The 14,512-nt window shown below is 31.8% G+C and overlaps 1 long non-coding RNA gene and 1 other non-coding gene across 2 annotated transcripts; one reads left to right on the forward strand and one right to left on the reverse strand.

Annotated features, from left to right (window-relative positions):
• The first annotated feature begins 7,777 nt into the window (after positions 1–7,777).
• LOC142613145 (uncharacterized) lies at positions 7,778–8,325 on the forward strand. The gene is made up of 3 exons (XR_012840238.1): positions 7,778–7,821; positions 7,933–8,011; positions 8,279–8,325. It is a non-coding gene; the product is annotated as an uncharacterized LOC142613145 (long non-coding RNA).
• Positions 8,326–14,154: 5,829 nt separating this feature from the next.
• TRNAE-CUC (transfer RNA glutamic acid (anticodon CUC)) lies at positions 14,155–14,227 on the reverse strand. The gene has a single exon. It is a non-coding gene; the product is annotated as a tRNA-Glu (tRNA).
• Positions 14,228–14,512: the final 285 nt, after the last annotated feature.

Genomic DNA, 14,512 nt, shown 5'->3' on the forward strand with positions numbered 1-14,512 from the left:
TGTTTTAAATCAAAATAATAAAAATGAATGGAAGGTAAGTAATTTTGTTTGTCAGTAATATAGAGTTAATAGAATGAAATTATTTTATGATAATATTATTATTAAATTTTAATTTTAAAATAAATGGTTGAATATATAAGAGTATTTTGAGAATTTTAGTAAAAAATTCATTAAATCTAATTTCATTCTCTTCTATTTCTCCTAATTTTGAGGAATGAAAATTTGAGATTTTAAGGGAATAGAGAGGAATAAGTATTCACTCCTACCCATTCTATTCCCTCTTACTTAAACTTCCAAACAAAGAAATGGACTTTCCATTCCCTTCATTAAAACTTCCAAACAAGGAAAATGAAGAATGTTCTAAAATTATTCTTTTCATTTCATATCATTCCATTACATTCCCTCTTCTCAAACGAGGCCTTACTACGGGTAGACTTGATTTTTTTTTTTTTTTACATGAAAAAATAAAATAATAATAATAATCGAGAAAGATAAAATAATAATATTGTATTTGTTTTCCTATCAATACAAATTGTAGCTCTGGATTAGCCGGTGGTGGAACAAACTCCTAGTGGGGTGGCTAAAAAGCTTTTAGTGTGAGTTTAGATTGGGATGGAAAATTAAAATTATTTTATTATTCAGCTTATTTTTGCTACTATTTATGGGTCTCACTGCACTTTTTAGTATTATTCATGGATCTCACTGTACTATTTCAACAAACTTTTACATTTATCGACAGTACTTTCGGCAATAAGTTTTCAGTTTTAGCAAAAGAAGTAATATCCAAACACACCCTTAATACGAAATTGGTAGCTCTAAATTAGCAGGTGGTGGTAGGCTGATTCGTAATGAGAATGGTAAATGGGTTATGGGATATGCCATATCTTTGGGCATAACTTTTAGAGTTAAGGCTAAGTTATGGGCTCTAAAAGATGGTCTCACTTAGAAGTGTTCACCAAACCGCATAAACTGCACAAACCGCACCATAACCACCCGTAAAATGACATAATTGCACCGCAAGTAACAGTGCACCGCACTGTATCGCATCACATGGTGCAGTGCAGTTTGCAATTTTATAATAAGAAAACCGCACAAACGGCACCGCACCCTCTCCATATATTAATATATTTAATTATTTTTAATATTAAATATATTATTAATAGTTTAATAACCCTAGTTTTCACAACAACAAAAAAAAATAGTTTGATAACCCTAGCAAGTGTTGACTAGGAAAGGCAGCTCAAAATAAAGAAAAATTAGCTTAATAGTTTAAAACTTGAACTAAAATAAAGGGAAAAATTAGTTTTAGGCCAGGTAGGAAAAGCCCAAAATTTGAAAAATATACTAACTTCAAACCATTCAAACTACATCTTATACACGGCACCGCACATGTGACCGCAAAAATGAGGTGCAGTGCGGTTATGGTTTTGGCTAAACTTTAAACCGCATCGCACTATACATGTGACTGCAAAAATAAGGTGCAGTGAAGGTTGATTACCTCATCTCTCAACCTTTCTTCAAAATAACAAGGATCCACTGCTGGCTTTTCGTTTTCTTCTGTGCCGGAGGAGTTGGAGGTGGAGGTGGAGATGAGTTTTACTGCTCGATTAACTGTCTTATATATTACTAGCAAATGGATCAAGTTGAGTTGGGTTTGGATAAAAGCAGGTCATTCTATATAGATTGCGAGTGAATTGAGTTGATTGGATTATAGGTAGACTTGAATTTTTTTTTACGTGAAAAAATAAAATAATAATAATATTAGAGAAAGATAAAATAATAATATTGTATTTATTTTCCTGTCAATACAAATTGTAGCTCTGGATTAGCTAGTGGTGGAACAAACTCCTAATGGGTTGGCTAAAGCTTAATACGGAATTAGTAGCTCTAGATTAGCAAGTGGTGGCAGGCTGATTCGTAATGAGAATGATGAATGGGTTATGGGATATGCTAGATCGTTGGGCATAACTTCTAGAGTCAAGGCTGAGTTATGGGCTCTAAAGGATGGTCTCACCCTAAATACTCAACTTAGGATTTCCTCTATATTTGTGGAGCTTGATGTTGAGCTTATTTTTTTACTGCTTAACAATTACTCAATAAATAATCTTATGTTGGAGCCTTTGCTTAATGATTGCAGAACCCTATTGAAAAATTTCATAGATCAACTATACAACACATTTTCAAGGAAGCAACCAATGTGCTGATGTGTTGGCTAAATTTGGAGCCACCCAATCTTTTGACTGTGTTAATTTTGTTAATCCACCAACTATGGTGGAGGACTTGTTGGCTTTTGATAAGATTAAGCTTTTTTGTAATAGACTTATTCATAGTTAATATTATATCAACTTTGGTTTACCAAAAACAAAATCCTTCCAAAAAAATTCAAAAATAAGTAAATTGTTAAGCTTACTTTACAAAGTTCACTAATGATATTATCATCATAAAAGAATAAAAAAAAATACTAAACGTTGTGAACCACGTCAAGTGCGAGACACTTGTGAGAACTGAGATAATGAGATGAGATCTGAGGGTGAGATGGAAGTATAGACAAAGACAATGACATTCCAAACGTTTAGGTGTTGGTTAAAGAAATTTTTTTTTTTTTAAATAATGGCATGGCATACTAATTATCAAGCTAGTGCATGAAAGAAATTATCCTTTGTTCCCATTTGGCCATTTGTTCGAGAAAAATAAAAGGTCAACCCATCTTACCTGCAAGTTGACCCTACCAAACCTGGAAATTAAATGAAGCGGGTCGAGTCAATCCAAAAAATAATATGTTTTTCGTTTGGTATTTTTCTTCAAGTTTAGATTGAATTCATGAGTTTAGGTCCAATTTTTCTAGATCAGGTTTTTTGATGGTTTTAAAGTATTATCACTACAACAAAAGTGAGTTATTGTGACGAAATCTAGTGAGGATAAACAATTTCGTCACTAAATGGTAGCATTCGGTGACGAAAAGAAGATTTCGTCACCAAAAATTCAAAATGGGTGACGAAATCAATATTTCGTCACTAAAGATGTTGAAATTGGTGACGAAATATTTATTTCGTCACTATAGGTCATGAAAAAAACACAAAATGTAAGGAGACGAAATATTTGCATCACCAAAGGCCTATCTTGGGTGACGAAATTCTATATTCGTCACCCAATAAGATTTAGGTGTTTTTGGTGACAAAATAATTTTTCGTCACCTATCACTACAAATAATGAGGTCACCCAATAAGATTTAGGTGTTTTTGGTGACAAAATAATTTTTCGTCACCTATCACTACAAATAATGAGGTTTCTTTTTATTTTAAAAAGAGTTAAGCACGACAAGGGGGATCGAACCCATGAGCAAGGGTCATTCCACCTAAGACCTAACCAGCAGATTGTTGCACACAGTGTTTTATTTATATGAATATAAAATTATTTATTCTAAAACTAGTAGATATTTCTAGTGTTAAAAAGAAAAAGACCAAATACCCTTGAAACCTAAAAAATGACCAAAATATCCCTAAAACCTAAAATTGATCAAAATTAAGGGCGTCAAATGGGTGAGTTTGGGGCATAATTGGGTTGGGTATATAAAACCTATGTACCCATTAAACCCCATTTAACTAATTACTTCTAACCTAAACCCAACCCAACCAAATTATTATGGGTAAACCCCAACTCACCAAATTATCAAATTATCAAAATTACCAAAATGCCCCTAAAGTGAAAATGACCAAAGTACTCTAGAATCTTTAAAAAAAAAAGGACCAAAATACTCAAAAAACCTAAAAATTACCAAAATAACCCCAAAACATACAAAATGACAAAAATACTCCGAAAACCCAAAAAATGACCAAAATTCCCCGAAACCCAAGAAATTATCAAAATACCCCCAAAACATAAAAATGACCGAAATACCCCCAAAACCTAAAAAATGACCAAAACACTCCCGAAACCTAAAAAATTACCAAAATAACCCCTAAACCTAAAAAATGACCAAATTACCCACTAAATCTACTAATTGCCCAAACTACCCTCTAAAGCTAAATGATCAAAATACCAAACTTAAAAATGAATGAAATACTCCCGAAGTCTAAAAATTGACCAAATTACCCTCGAAACCTAAAAAATGGCCAAAATAACCTTGAAGCCTAAAAATTGACCAAAATCACCTAGAAACCTAAAAATGACCAAATCACCCCTATACTTAAAAATGACCAAATTACCCCCTAAACCTAAAAATTGACCAAAATACCCCCTAAACCTAAATAATTATCAAAATACCCCAAAATACCCTAAAAATGGGTTATTTTGGTTGTTTTATAGGTTAAGAGCTATTTTGGTCATTTAAGAGGTTTCAGGGTATTTTTGGTAATTTTAGAGGTTTTGGGTTGTTTGTGGCCATTTTAGAGGTTTTGGGTTTATTTGGGTCATTTTAAAAGTTTAGGGGTATTTTCGTTACTTTATAGGTTCGAGGTTATTTTGGTCATTTTCTAGGCTTAGGGGGTATTTTGGTCATTTTTTGGGTTTTGGGGGTATTTTGGTCATTTTTAGGTTTCAAGGTTATTTTTGTCAATTTTTAAGCTTTGGGGTTATTTTGGTCTTTTTTAGGTTCCAGGGGGTATTTTGGTCATTTTTAGGTTGCTAGGTTATTTTGGTCATTTTTAGGTTGTTGGGTTATTTTGGTCAATTTTAGGCTTCGGCGTTATTTTGGCCATTTTTTAGGTTTCGAGGGCATTTTGGTAATTTTTGGGTTTTGGGGGGTATTTTGTAATTTTTAGGTTTCAGGATATTTTGGTCATTTTTTGGGTTTTGGGGGTATTTTGGTCATTTTTTGAATTTTAGGTTTATTTTGGTCATTTTTTGGATTTTGGGGGTATTTTGGTAATTTTTAGGTTCCAGGACTATTTTGGTCATTTTTTGATTTGGTATTTTGGTCATTTTTAGATTTTGGGTGTATTTTGGTAATTTTTAGGTTTCGAGAGTATTTTGGTCATTTTTTGAATTTCAGTGGTATTTTGGTCATTGTTTAGGTTTCAAGGGTATTTTGGTAATTTTTAAGTTTCAGTGGTGTTTTGGTTATTTTTTGGGTTTAGAGGGTATTTTAGTCATTTTTTAGGTTTCAGGGGGTATTTTGGTAATTTTAAGGTTTGGGGTATTTTGCTAATTTTTTGGGTTTTAGGGGTATTTTGGGTGGGCAAATGAGTTTGGGTTGATTTTGCTACCCCTAGATTCAAAATACCAAAAAAACCTTAAAAAATAACCAAAATACCCCATAAACAAAAAATTACCAAAATACGCCCCGAAAACCAAGAAAATGACCAAAATACCCTCCAAACCTTAAAAATTGACCAAAACACCCCTGAACGTAAAAATTTACCAAAATACTGCAAAAACCTAAAATTGAGCAATATACTTCCAAAAGCTAAAAATTGATCAAAATACCCTCGAAACCCAAAAAAGACCAAAGTACCCCTTGAAACCTATAAATGACCAAAATACCCTTAAACCTAAAAATGACTAAAATATCACCCTAAACAATTATAAAGACCAAAATATCCCCGAAACCTTAAAAAATGACCAAAATACTCCTGAAACCTAAAAAATGACCTAAATACCCCTTAAACATTAAAAAAAAAATGTCCAAAATACCACATAAAACCTAATTGAATTTCAATCGAATTTCAATTAGAGTTTAATTTTCATTACGCGTCTCATTTAATCTAAATTTTTAAATTTGTGTGCCTAAAATACTGTGTTTTTTTTTTTAATTTGAAAACTTTAAATATCTAGCATTGTTAGAATACATTAATTTAGTTTCCACATGTAAATAACATGTTGTTTAGTAGTCTACTGGTAGCACTTCATTGTGGACTAACACTACCTCAAGGGTTCAAATACCAGCGCCAACATGTTTTTCAGCTTAATTTTTATTTTCAGCTTAATTTTTTTTAGCGCCATTCCCAATTTTTCAGCGCCAATTTTTTTTCATTTATTTTTTATTTGAAAAAACAAAACCTAACCTATCTCTCTCGCTCCTCTACTCACACGTTTCTGCCTCCCACAGACCTCACTCCTCTCCTCCCTCATTGATCGGTAAGCTCTCTCTCATCGATCCTCTCTCTCTTTCTCTCTCATTGATCACCATTGTTGATGAGTAAGCCTTTTATATCACTTTTTAACTGTCTCTTTGTACATTCACATTCACTTCTCATGTCTCCCTGTTTCTTTTCTGCATATGGTGACTTTGGAGTTATTGTTTTGTGTTTCCATTCGAATCAAATATGAATGAGGATTAAGATTTTGATGTTTTCAAATGATTCTTTTGTTGATGCTGTTGCTGAGAATCTGTTGGATCGCTTGGAGGTAGTAATAAGCATCTTTGGGTAAATATTTGTAACATGCAATGCTGATTTCACTTCCAAAGTTTGAGTTTCTACTACTTGGAATTCAAATGCAAGTCTTAAATATTTTATGCTTGTTATAACTTCAAAATTGTTTCCATTAGATTTATGTTGGCTATGTGTTTGCCTTTTGTAGGATTGTAAAAAATCATTTCAAACAGCATTATGTTTGGGTGGTTCATTGGAAGCTATCAGGCATCTATTAGGTGGTCGTGGTAAGAATTTAAAGTTTTGTTTTTTTTCTCCAACCATTTATCTACCTTTTAATTTCTATTTGCTGTGTAATTAGTTGTCTGAAATCAATTTAAAAATTAAAGAATTATTTGGGATGTGAATTAGGAAGGACTAGGATGTAATGGATGTGATACTTTGGAGTTGATGCCTTGATGGAATTATGGGCATTAGAATTTGCATTAAGGCTATCCTTTTAATTGCATAGGAATTAGTATAGTGGTTTTTTATTTTTTATTTTTGTTGGACAACATTTTAATGCTCTACTGAGGAAGCTACCTGTGCAAATAGGGCAAGGTGGTCAGTTGTCTTTTTAGTGATCATTACAGCAATATTGTTTTTTGTTTTACCTGTCTTTTTTCTTTCCCCCTTCTTCTTGTACGTTATTTTTATTTCCAAGGTGCTCCCACTAATGGATTGTAATATTGATTGCAAGGTGGTCCATTATGCAAAAAATTCATTAGAATTTTGATTGCAAAATTTAATAAGTTCTTTAATATAATGGGAAAGTTGTATTGGAACAAATGCCTAATCATTGTATTGTATGTTTTATTTCTTTATGTTGTCAGAAGCACCAAGATAAAGTACATGTACGAAAGTTTACATGTTGTAAAAATAATAAGCACTGGAAATGCCTCTAAAGCTATCAGTTGGTCTTCATCTTGATTTATTTTCTTTCATTGATTAAAAAACTTCAAAAGTTTTCAATCATAAATTAAACACAAAGAAATATCAGGTACTTCTTTATTTAGCAATTTGACCGCCAAAGGTATCAAATGTGTATACATGCATTGAACAAAGAGCAGTTCAATTGCATGTGCGCACATAGATATCTATTAATAACCTACATGGTTTTGAAGAAAATTAAAACCTTTTTTTTTTTTTTTTGCAACTTTTATATAAATATATATATATATATATATATATATATATATATATATATATATATATATATATATTGTATCTCTCCTTGTACCAATGATATAATGGAAGCCAGAAATATGTTAAAGTTGAGTTAAAGGCTTGAAACGTTGTGTGAGTCAAAGTTGTCATTCCATCTTTTCCTCCTAAATTCTAATCCTTTCATATATGTAAAGGGATCCTTGCTGGATTCATTTCTAACAAATGTTTATCTTTGCCAGTGTAGATTAGCATTGAAGCCAGATGGCATATTTTTAGGAGCTATTCTTGGTGGAGAAACCTTAAAGTTGCTATTCTTTTTCATTTATTTATTTATTTTACTTATCTTAAGTTAAAATTATACATCAATGCTTGAAATGCCTGGTTGATTTTTCTAATTGCTCATACTTGTGACTAGGGAGCTGAGAATAGCATGCATTGTTGCACAAATGGAGTGTGAAGGAGGCATCAGTCCACGAATATCACCTCTGGCACAAGTAATTTTTTTATTTTTTTTGAAGAAGAATTTGTCTCAGTTTCTTTATTGAAAAAAATATATATTTTATTTCTTTTTCAAGTGAATCCATGTAGTTCTATTTCTTCATGATTAATGTTGCATCTAATTGTCTTAGCTTCCATAACCACTCACAATTAATTTTTTTTCAATAATTTTAATTTGAAAATTCTTGAGAAATGAACACAAACTTAATGCCCCATTTCACATTGTGAACCAGTTAACATATTTTTTTTCTTATCTTGTTTAGGTGCGGGATGCAGGCAATCTTTTGTCTAGGGCTGGCTTCGCCCTGCCAGGTGTTGATGCTGATGAATGCATTGTTAAATATCAACGTGGTAAGAATTTTCTCATCCTCTTGTGATGTTTATTTAGCATAAAAATGTAACTTTAAAAAAAAAATTAATTGCTGGTTTACAAATTCAGTGGCCAATGAACTGGTGTTCACCAAAATACCCTCTATTGTATATGAACTACAAGCATCAAATGAGTTCATGGCTGGGTTTTTTGTTTATGTTGGTGGCTGTGTTTTTGTGTTAATGGTAGTGGCTGTGCTTTTTGTTTAGTGGTGGTGGTGGGTTTTTGTGTTCATGGTGGTGGCTGTGTTTTTTGTTTAGTGATGGTGGGTGGGTTTTTTGTTTATATGGTAGTGGCTGGGTTTTTGTGTTAATGGTGGTGGTTTTGTTTTTTGTTTAATGGTGGTGGTGGTTTTATTTTTTATTTTTTTATGGTGGTGGTTGTGGTTTTTGTTTAATGATGGTGGTGGGTTTTTTGTTTACAGTGGTGGCTGGGTTTTGTGTAAATGGTGGTGGCTAGTTTTTTTTTTTTTTTTTAAATGGTGTTGGTTGGATTTTTTATTCGTTGTGGTGGTTAGGTTTGTGTTTAAGATGGTGGCCGGTTTTTATTTTGGATTTCACTTTATTTGTTTTGTTTTAAATTGGGATTTTTCTGCATTCTTTATGATTTCTCCATGGTTTGTAATGCGGGTTTAGTTTTTACTTGATGAAAATGTTGTGGGTCTTCTTTCTTTGATAGTTTGGCTTCATATGAATTTTCATTATGATTGTTTTGTCTAGTTTGTTATTGGGTTTTTTGTAGACATTTTTTGCATTGTCTTACTAATAATAATTTTTTTGTTGTTGTAGTACATCTTATTAGGGATATAGGTTTGTAGTCTAGTTTGTTATTGATGCATTTTCCTTTATACTTGTGCAGATATGAGATTGGTGGCAAAAAGATAGCTTTTGTGGAACTACTTGAACTCAAATAATTTTCTGTAAAGTTTGGAAGTGAAGACATCATTTGTATATAAATGATTGTAATTACTTTGAACATCTTTATTACATTTTTAGTATGGATGTTTTTTTTTTGTATGGATTTGGTTAGAAATGAATGGATGTTTTTTTTTTATTGATTTGGTTAGAAGTGAACAGGTTAATGTAATGATAAGTTAATAAAAAAAAATTGGTGACGATAATTTTCATTGCCATATATAATTATAAGCAGAATTGGCGATGAAATAATTTGTCACCTGATCTATAGAAATTAAAAAAAAAAAAAAAAAAATCCGTGACGCAAAACTTCATCACTAATCTATTGAAATTGGAAAAAAAAAAAAACACTTGGTGACGAAATATTCTGTCACTAAAAATAAGGTTTAGTGACAAAAAACTTGTCACCTATTATTTTTTATTGGTGACGAAAAAATTTCGTCACCTATCATTTTTTTATTGGTGACGAAACATTTTCGTCACCAATACATTCTGTGACGGAGCTTAGGTGACGAATGTTGTTTCGTCACCATATGTATTCAGTGACGAAATAAGGACATATTGTGACGAAAGGTTTCGTCACCATAACCCACTTTTGTTGTAGTGTATTTCGATTAAAATTCTATTTAAAAAATGAAATAATTTAAAGAATATAAATAGACATTCAAATTAGGTCAGGATTAACTCTGTTATAGTTTCGTAGACTTGCACAAATTCATAATCGATATTTTATTTAGGCCTTGGTTGGGGGATGGAATCCTTCACCTTTATTCATTTAAAATCTTCTTCTTTCTTCGTTGGTCCATTAATATATAGTCTAGAATTTAGTCAAATTGTTTTCTTAGATTTAGTTGATATAGATTTTCTTTTCTTAGATTTAAAAATTATTATCATTATTATTAACTAGGTGAAACAATAACCGCGAATGAAATTCTTGTTATTTATATATATATATATATATATATATATATATATATATATATTTATTTATTTATTTATTTTCCATTTTAGTAATTTATATCTTAAATCACAATTTTATAAATGATAGTGAAACACTTTGCTCTTTTAAAAAATATTTTTTTTAACAACTTTTCTTAAATGCTTTATTTTTTTTTAAATCCAATTTTAAATGGCACTTTTTAAAAATAGTCAATTTTTTTGACTGAAATGCAATAAGTATATTAATCTGAAGAAGAAGAACAAACAAACAAACAAACAAACAAAAGAAAAACAAAAAGAAGCCCGGCCCAGGAGCTTTATTTTCTTAGATTTAGTCAATTTTTAGTGCTTATATAATCTTGAAATGTTATATTAGAGTTGAAATGTTGAATATGTGCATGAATTTTGAATGGATATTGTATGAATGTAGTGAGTTTCGTAAGAATAATACGAGTGAATGCGTTTCATTACTTTTGTAAGTATGTAATGGATTTTGCATGAATGATTTGTTGAATATGTGCATGGGGTTGTATGTATATAATGAATTAAAGGGTGATGGGTGATGGGTGATGGGGTGTTGTTATTTGTAATAGGTAATGCCGTAATAGGGTGTTACTGCGGTTTGATAGATGAGACTGTAAGCAAAAGATACAATAGATTTTGTTCACCTTCATTCGGTATACATGATTTAAACTTTACTACACACTACTAAAAAAACACAAAGATGCATATAAATTGTTCACATTCGGTATACATGAATTTGTTCACCACAACTAATAAATACGCTTTGAAGTTAAGTAAAAGGTTTTATCTTTTGGATCACTTCAAAAAATAAAAAATAATAATCAGTTTTGTTATGTTTTGAGAATTGCAACCACAATAAATAAAATTGCATATAAATTGGTTCTTTTGTTTGCTAATTGTTCCCGTTTTGCTTGAATATAAATTTTTGTATTTGATATTGGAAGGACATAAATTTAATTTTTATTTTCACTAATACTTTGTAAACTACATTTAATTTGAATAGATTTGTGATGGAACAAATTGATATCTATGTTTTCTATGGTGGAATAGGGCTGTCCAAACCAACATAGAACTTGACAAAACTGACCAACCCAGCGCCGCCAACCTGAGACCAACTCAATCTGAGTAGCTGGCTATCAACGGCAAATCTCCAGCATCAAAACCCAAGGGGTGTAGGTCGAGTGGAGTTTTGGGTTTTGAAACCCAACGGAAACCAACCCGACTAAGTAGTGTCTCGCCAAAAACTACCATCCCCTAACCCCCGTCCTCCCTCTCTCTCTCAGCCTCAAATCCGACAAGATCTCCCTAAGATTCAATGAGATATTTTCAAGATCCATTAAGATTGGACCAGATCCGTCGAGATTTGGGGAGATCTCGTCAAGATCTAGACTAGATCCTTTAAGATCCGGGGAAATCTTAACTAGATCTTCACAGATCCAGCAAAATCTTAGCCCCAATAACAAACCTAAAATCAACTGATGCTCACCCAACACCTCTGAGACTTGATCCAGTGGATTCAACATTTCTTCCGAGTTGGTTGTGGGTTATAATTTTTCCCACTTGAAATGTCAAGTTGAGTCCAGGTTAAGCACAAACCCGACCCAGATAGTCCTATGGACAACCCTATGGTGGAGAATCATTTGATTATTAAAAAAAAAAAAAAAAATTCTCATATCAAAGTCTTAGTAATAAATACAAGCCTATTAAGTTAAAACATGGGATTCCTCTTAAAAGGCTACAGATGAAAATAATGAACGCTCTAAACTTGGACCATCATTTACATGAGTAAAATATGTAAATGCTCAACTGTGAATCCACCAATCTCCAAAGAAGATAGCATATTCAGTTAATTTCTTTTTATTGAAATTGAACTCAAAACAAAACTGGCCAGTGACTTTTTTCAAAAGTGTTTTTCATATATATATAGAGAGAGAGAGAGAGAGGGCAAATTACAACTTATCTACCTATGATTTGAAATTTGACATTTTACTCACATGAGGTTAGTTCAGTTAGAGTTTCATAACCCACTTCTATTAAAAACATGGTTAATTATGAAATTTCACTCCACTTTTATGTTTCTTTCCTTCAAAAACAAAAACAAAAAAAACAAAAAAACATAAAAAGACAAGATCAAATAAGGTCAAAAATAATCTAACGAAACACTTACATCATGAGATTTCAAACCCCAAGTAGGCAACTTAAATTTCAGTCAAACCTCAGGTGGGTAAAGTGTCAAATTTTCAAACCACAAGTAGGTAACTTAAATTTTGGTCAAACCACAGGTAGAAAAGTTGTAATTTACCCATACATATATATACATATAAAGAGTTTTTTAAAGATATTTTGTAGTCCAATAGAAATTATAAAATCAAGAAATTAAGTTACATAAGTTAGGGATATAACAATGATATTAATCCAGTCCTAGTAGCTTATGGGAATATAGTGTGGTGGAAGGACAAATGTACAAATTGTAAGTAATGGGACCTCATATGTAATTCTCTAATTTTCAGGGGGTTAATTGCAATGTGTTGCTGGACATTATTACAATCTGTAGAAATTCAAATATTTTCTTGATATGGTTGAGAAAATTAAGGAATTATTTTGAAAGAGTTTCAAGCTAAGTCAATAAGATTCAAAAAGCTATTATTGATTGATCCTACAACTGAAGATTAGGATCCTTAAGGATCCCACGTCCTCTTTCTCTTGGGTTTTACAAAGGTCTAAAAAAATTAGATTTTTAATTTACACATCAGGAGTTGGCCATCAGGACTACTGAGTAATATTGCAGTCATCTGAAAACCCAAAAAGAAACAAAAAGAGAGACATGAATACCTTGGCAGGCAACACACTTGGGTCGCTTTTTGTTCTTTTTAGAATCCATGGTTATGTGGTACAACGATCTTTTAATGTAAATATAAATTTTTATTTCATATTGCTTCCGCAAAACCATAAGGGTCAATTTGGTTGAGAAGATGGAAAAGTAAAATAATAGAAAATAGAGAGAGGATGGAGAAGTGGGAGGATAGAAAAGTTTTTAGTTTTCCTTTGTGTTTGGTTGAGAGAGTGAAAAAGTGGAGGGATGGAAAACTTTTTGGTTTGGTGAAAATACGATTTGTATAAATTTACCATCATGTTCCTCTTAAATAAAACAAAAGGTTATACATTATACTTTTTAAAAAATATTGTGTATAGACGAAAGTGGACATTTCAGAAAATAGCATAAGAAATCATCCAAAAGTGTTTTTTTTTTAAATAACAAAAATAAAAATTAAGAAAAAAAAAGAAGGAAAAGAAGAAAAGCCCACCACCTGACAAAACCAAAGAAAGAAAAAACAAAAAGCCAGCGTTACAAAAGAAAAAGAAAAAAAAAAGTTAAAAGAGGTAGGGGCAGTTTTGTCCAAATATTTTTTCCACTTTCACTCCAATTTGGAGAGATTGTATTTTGAAAGAAGAGGGAAGTAAACTTGTGAGCCCATCACTTTTCTCTCCCCTTCTCCCTCTCAACCAAACACCCTTCTCACTCATTTTCTCTCCTATTTTCCACTCTTCTTTTTTCATCCTCCCTAAAATCTACCTAACCAAATATACCCTAAAGTTTTGGATTGTGAAGGTGGAAAGAGAAGAGGTTTGGTGAATAGTGAGAAAATTTTGAGAGAGGCCAAGGGGTTTTGGTTCCTTGTAGTAACTGTAATTCTAAAAAAAAATACATTTGTCATGAATGGAAAAGCGTGGTAACTTGTTCCAGCTTTTGCGAAAGTCATGGGGAATTACGAGAATTCAAATTCCAACGTAAAAGGAATTATGAGAATTCCTTCCTTTGAAAGTTCTTCACATTTTCAAAATGTCAAAATGGAGGAGGATTTAAGGTCCTTTCAGACCCAAACACCCCCTTTTCCGTTGCCGGGACTTGAACCCGGGTCTTTCGGGTGAGAGCCGAATATCCTGACCAACTAGACTACAACGGATTTGTAGTCTTGGTTTAAATATATTTAATATAAACTAAAAGAGTTTTGAAAACAAATTAAATAAAAAAATTAGTAACCTATCATTATCATATGGAAAATTGAAAGCGGTCAAAGCACACAGAGAAGTACTTTTTTCCCCGCTAATTCTAGAAACTATGAGATGGAAAAGGTCTAATTAACTTTGTTCTATGTTACTAAGAAGAGAGTTAAATGTTGACTTTATAAATTCCTAAGCTATCTTGGGAATTAGAATTATTTGGGCAAAATTTTCGCAATCTAATCACA

Source organism: Castanea sativa, chromosome 10 (genome assembly GCF_040712315.1).
Source record: "Castanea sativa cultivar Marrone di Chiusa Pesio chromosome 10, ASM4071231v1".
Taxonomy (NCBI): domain Eukaryota; kingdom Viridiplantae; phylum Streptophyta; class Magnoliopsida; order Fagales; family Fagaceae; genus Castanea; species Castanea sativa.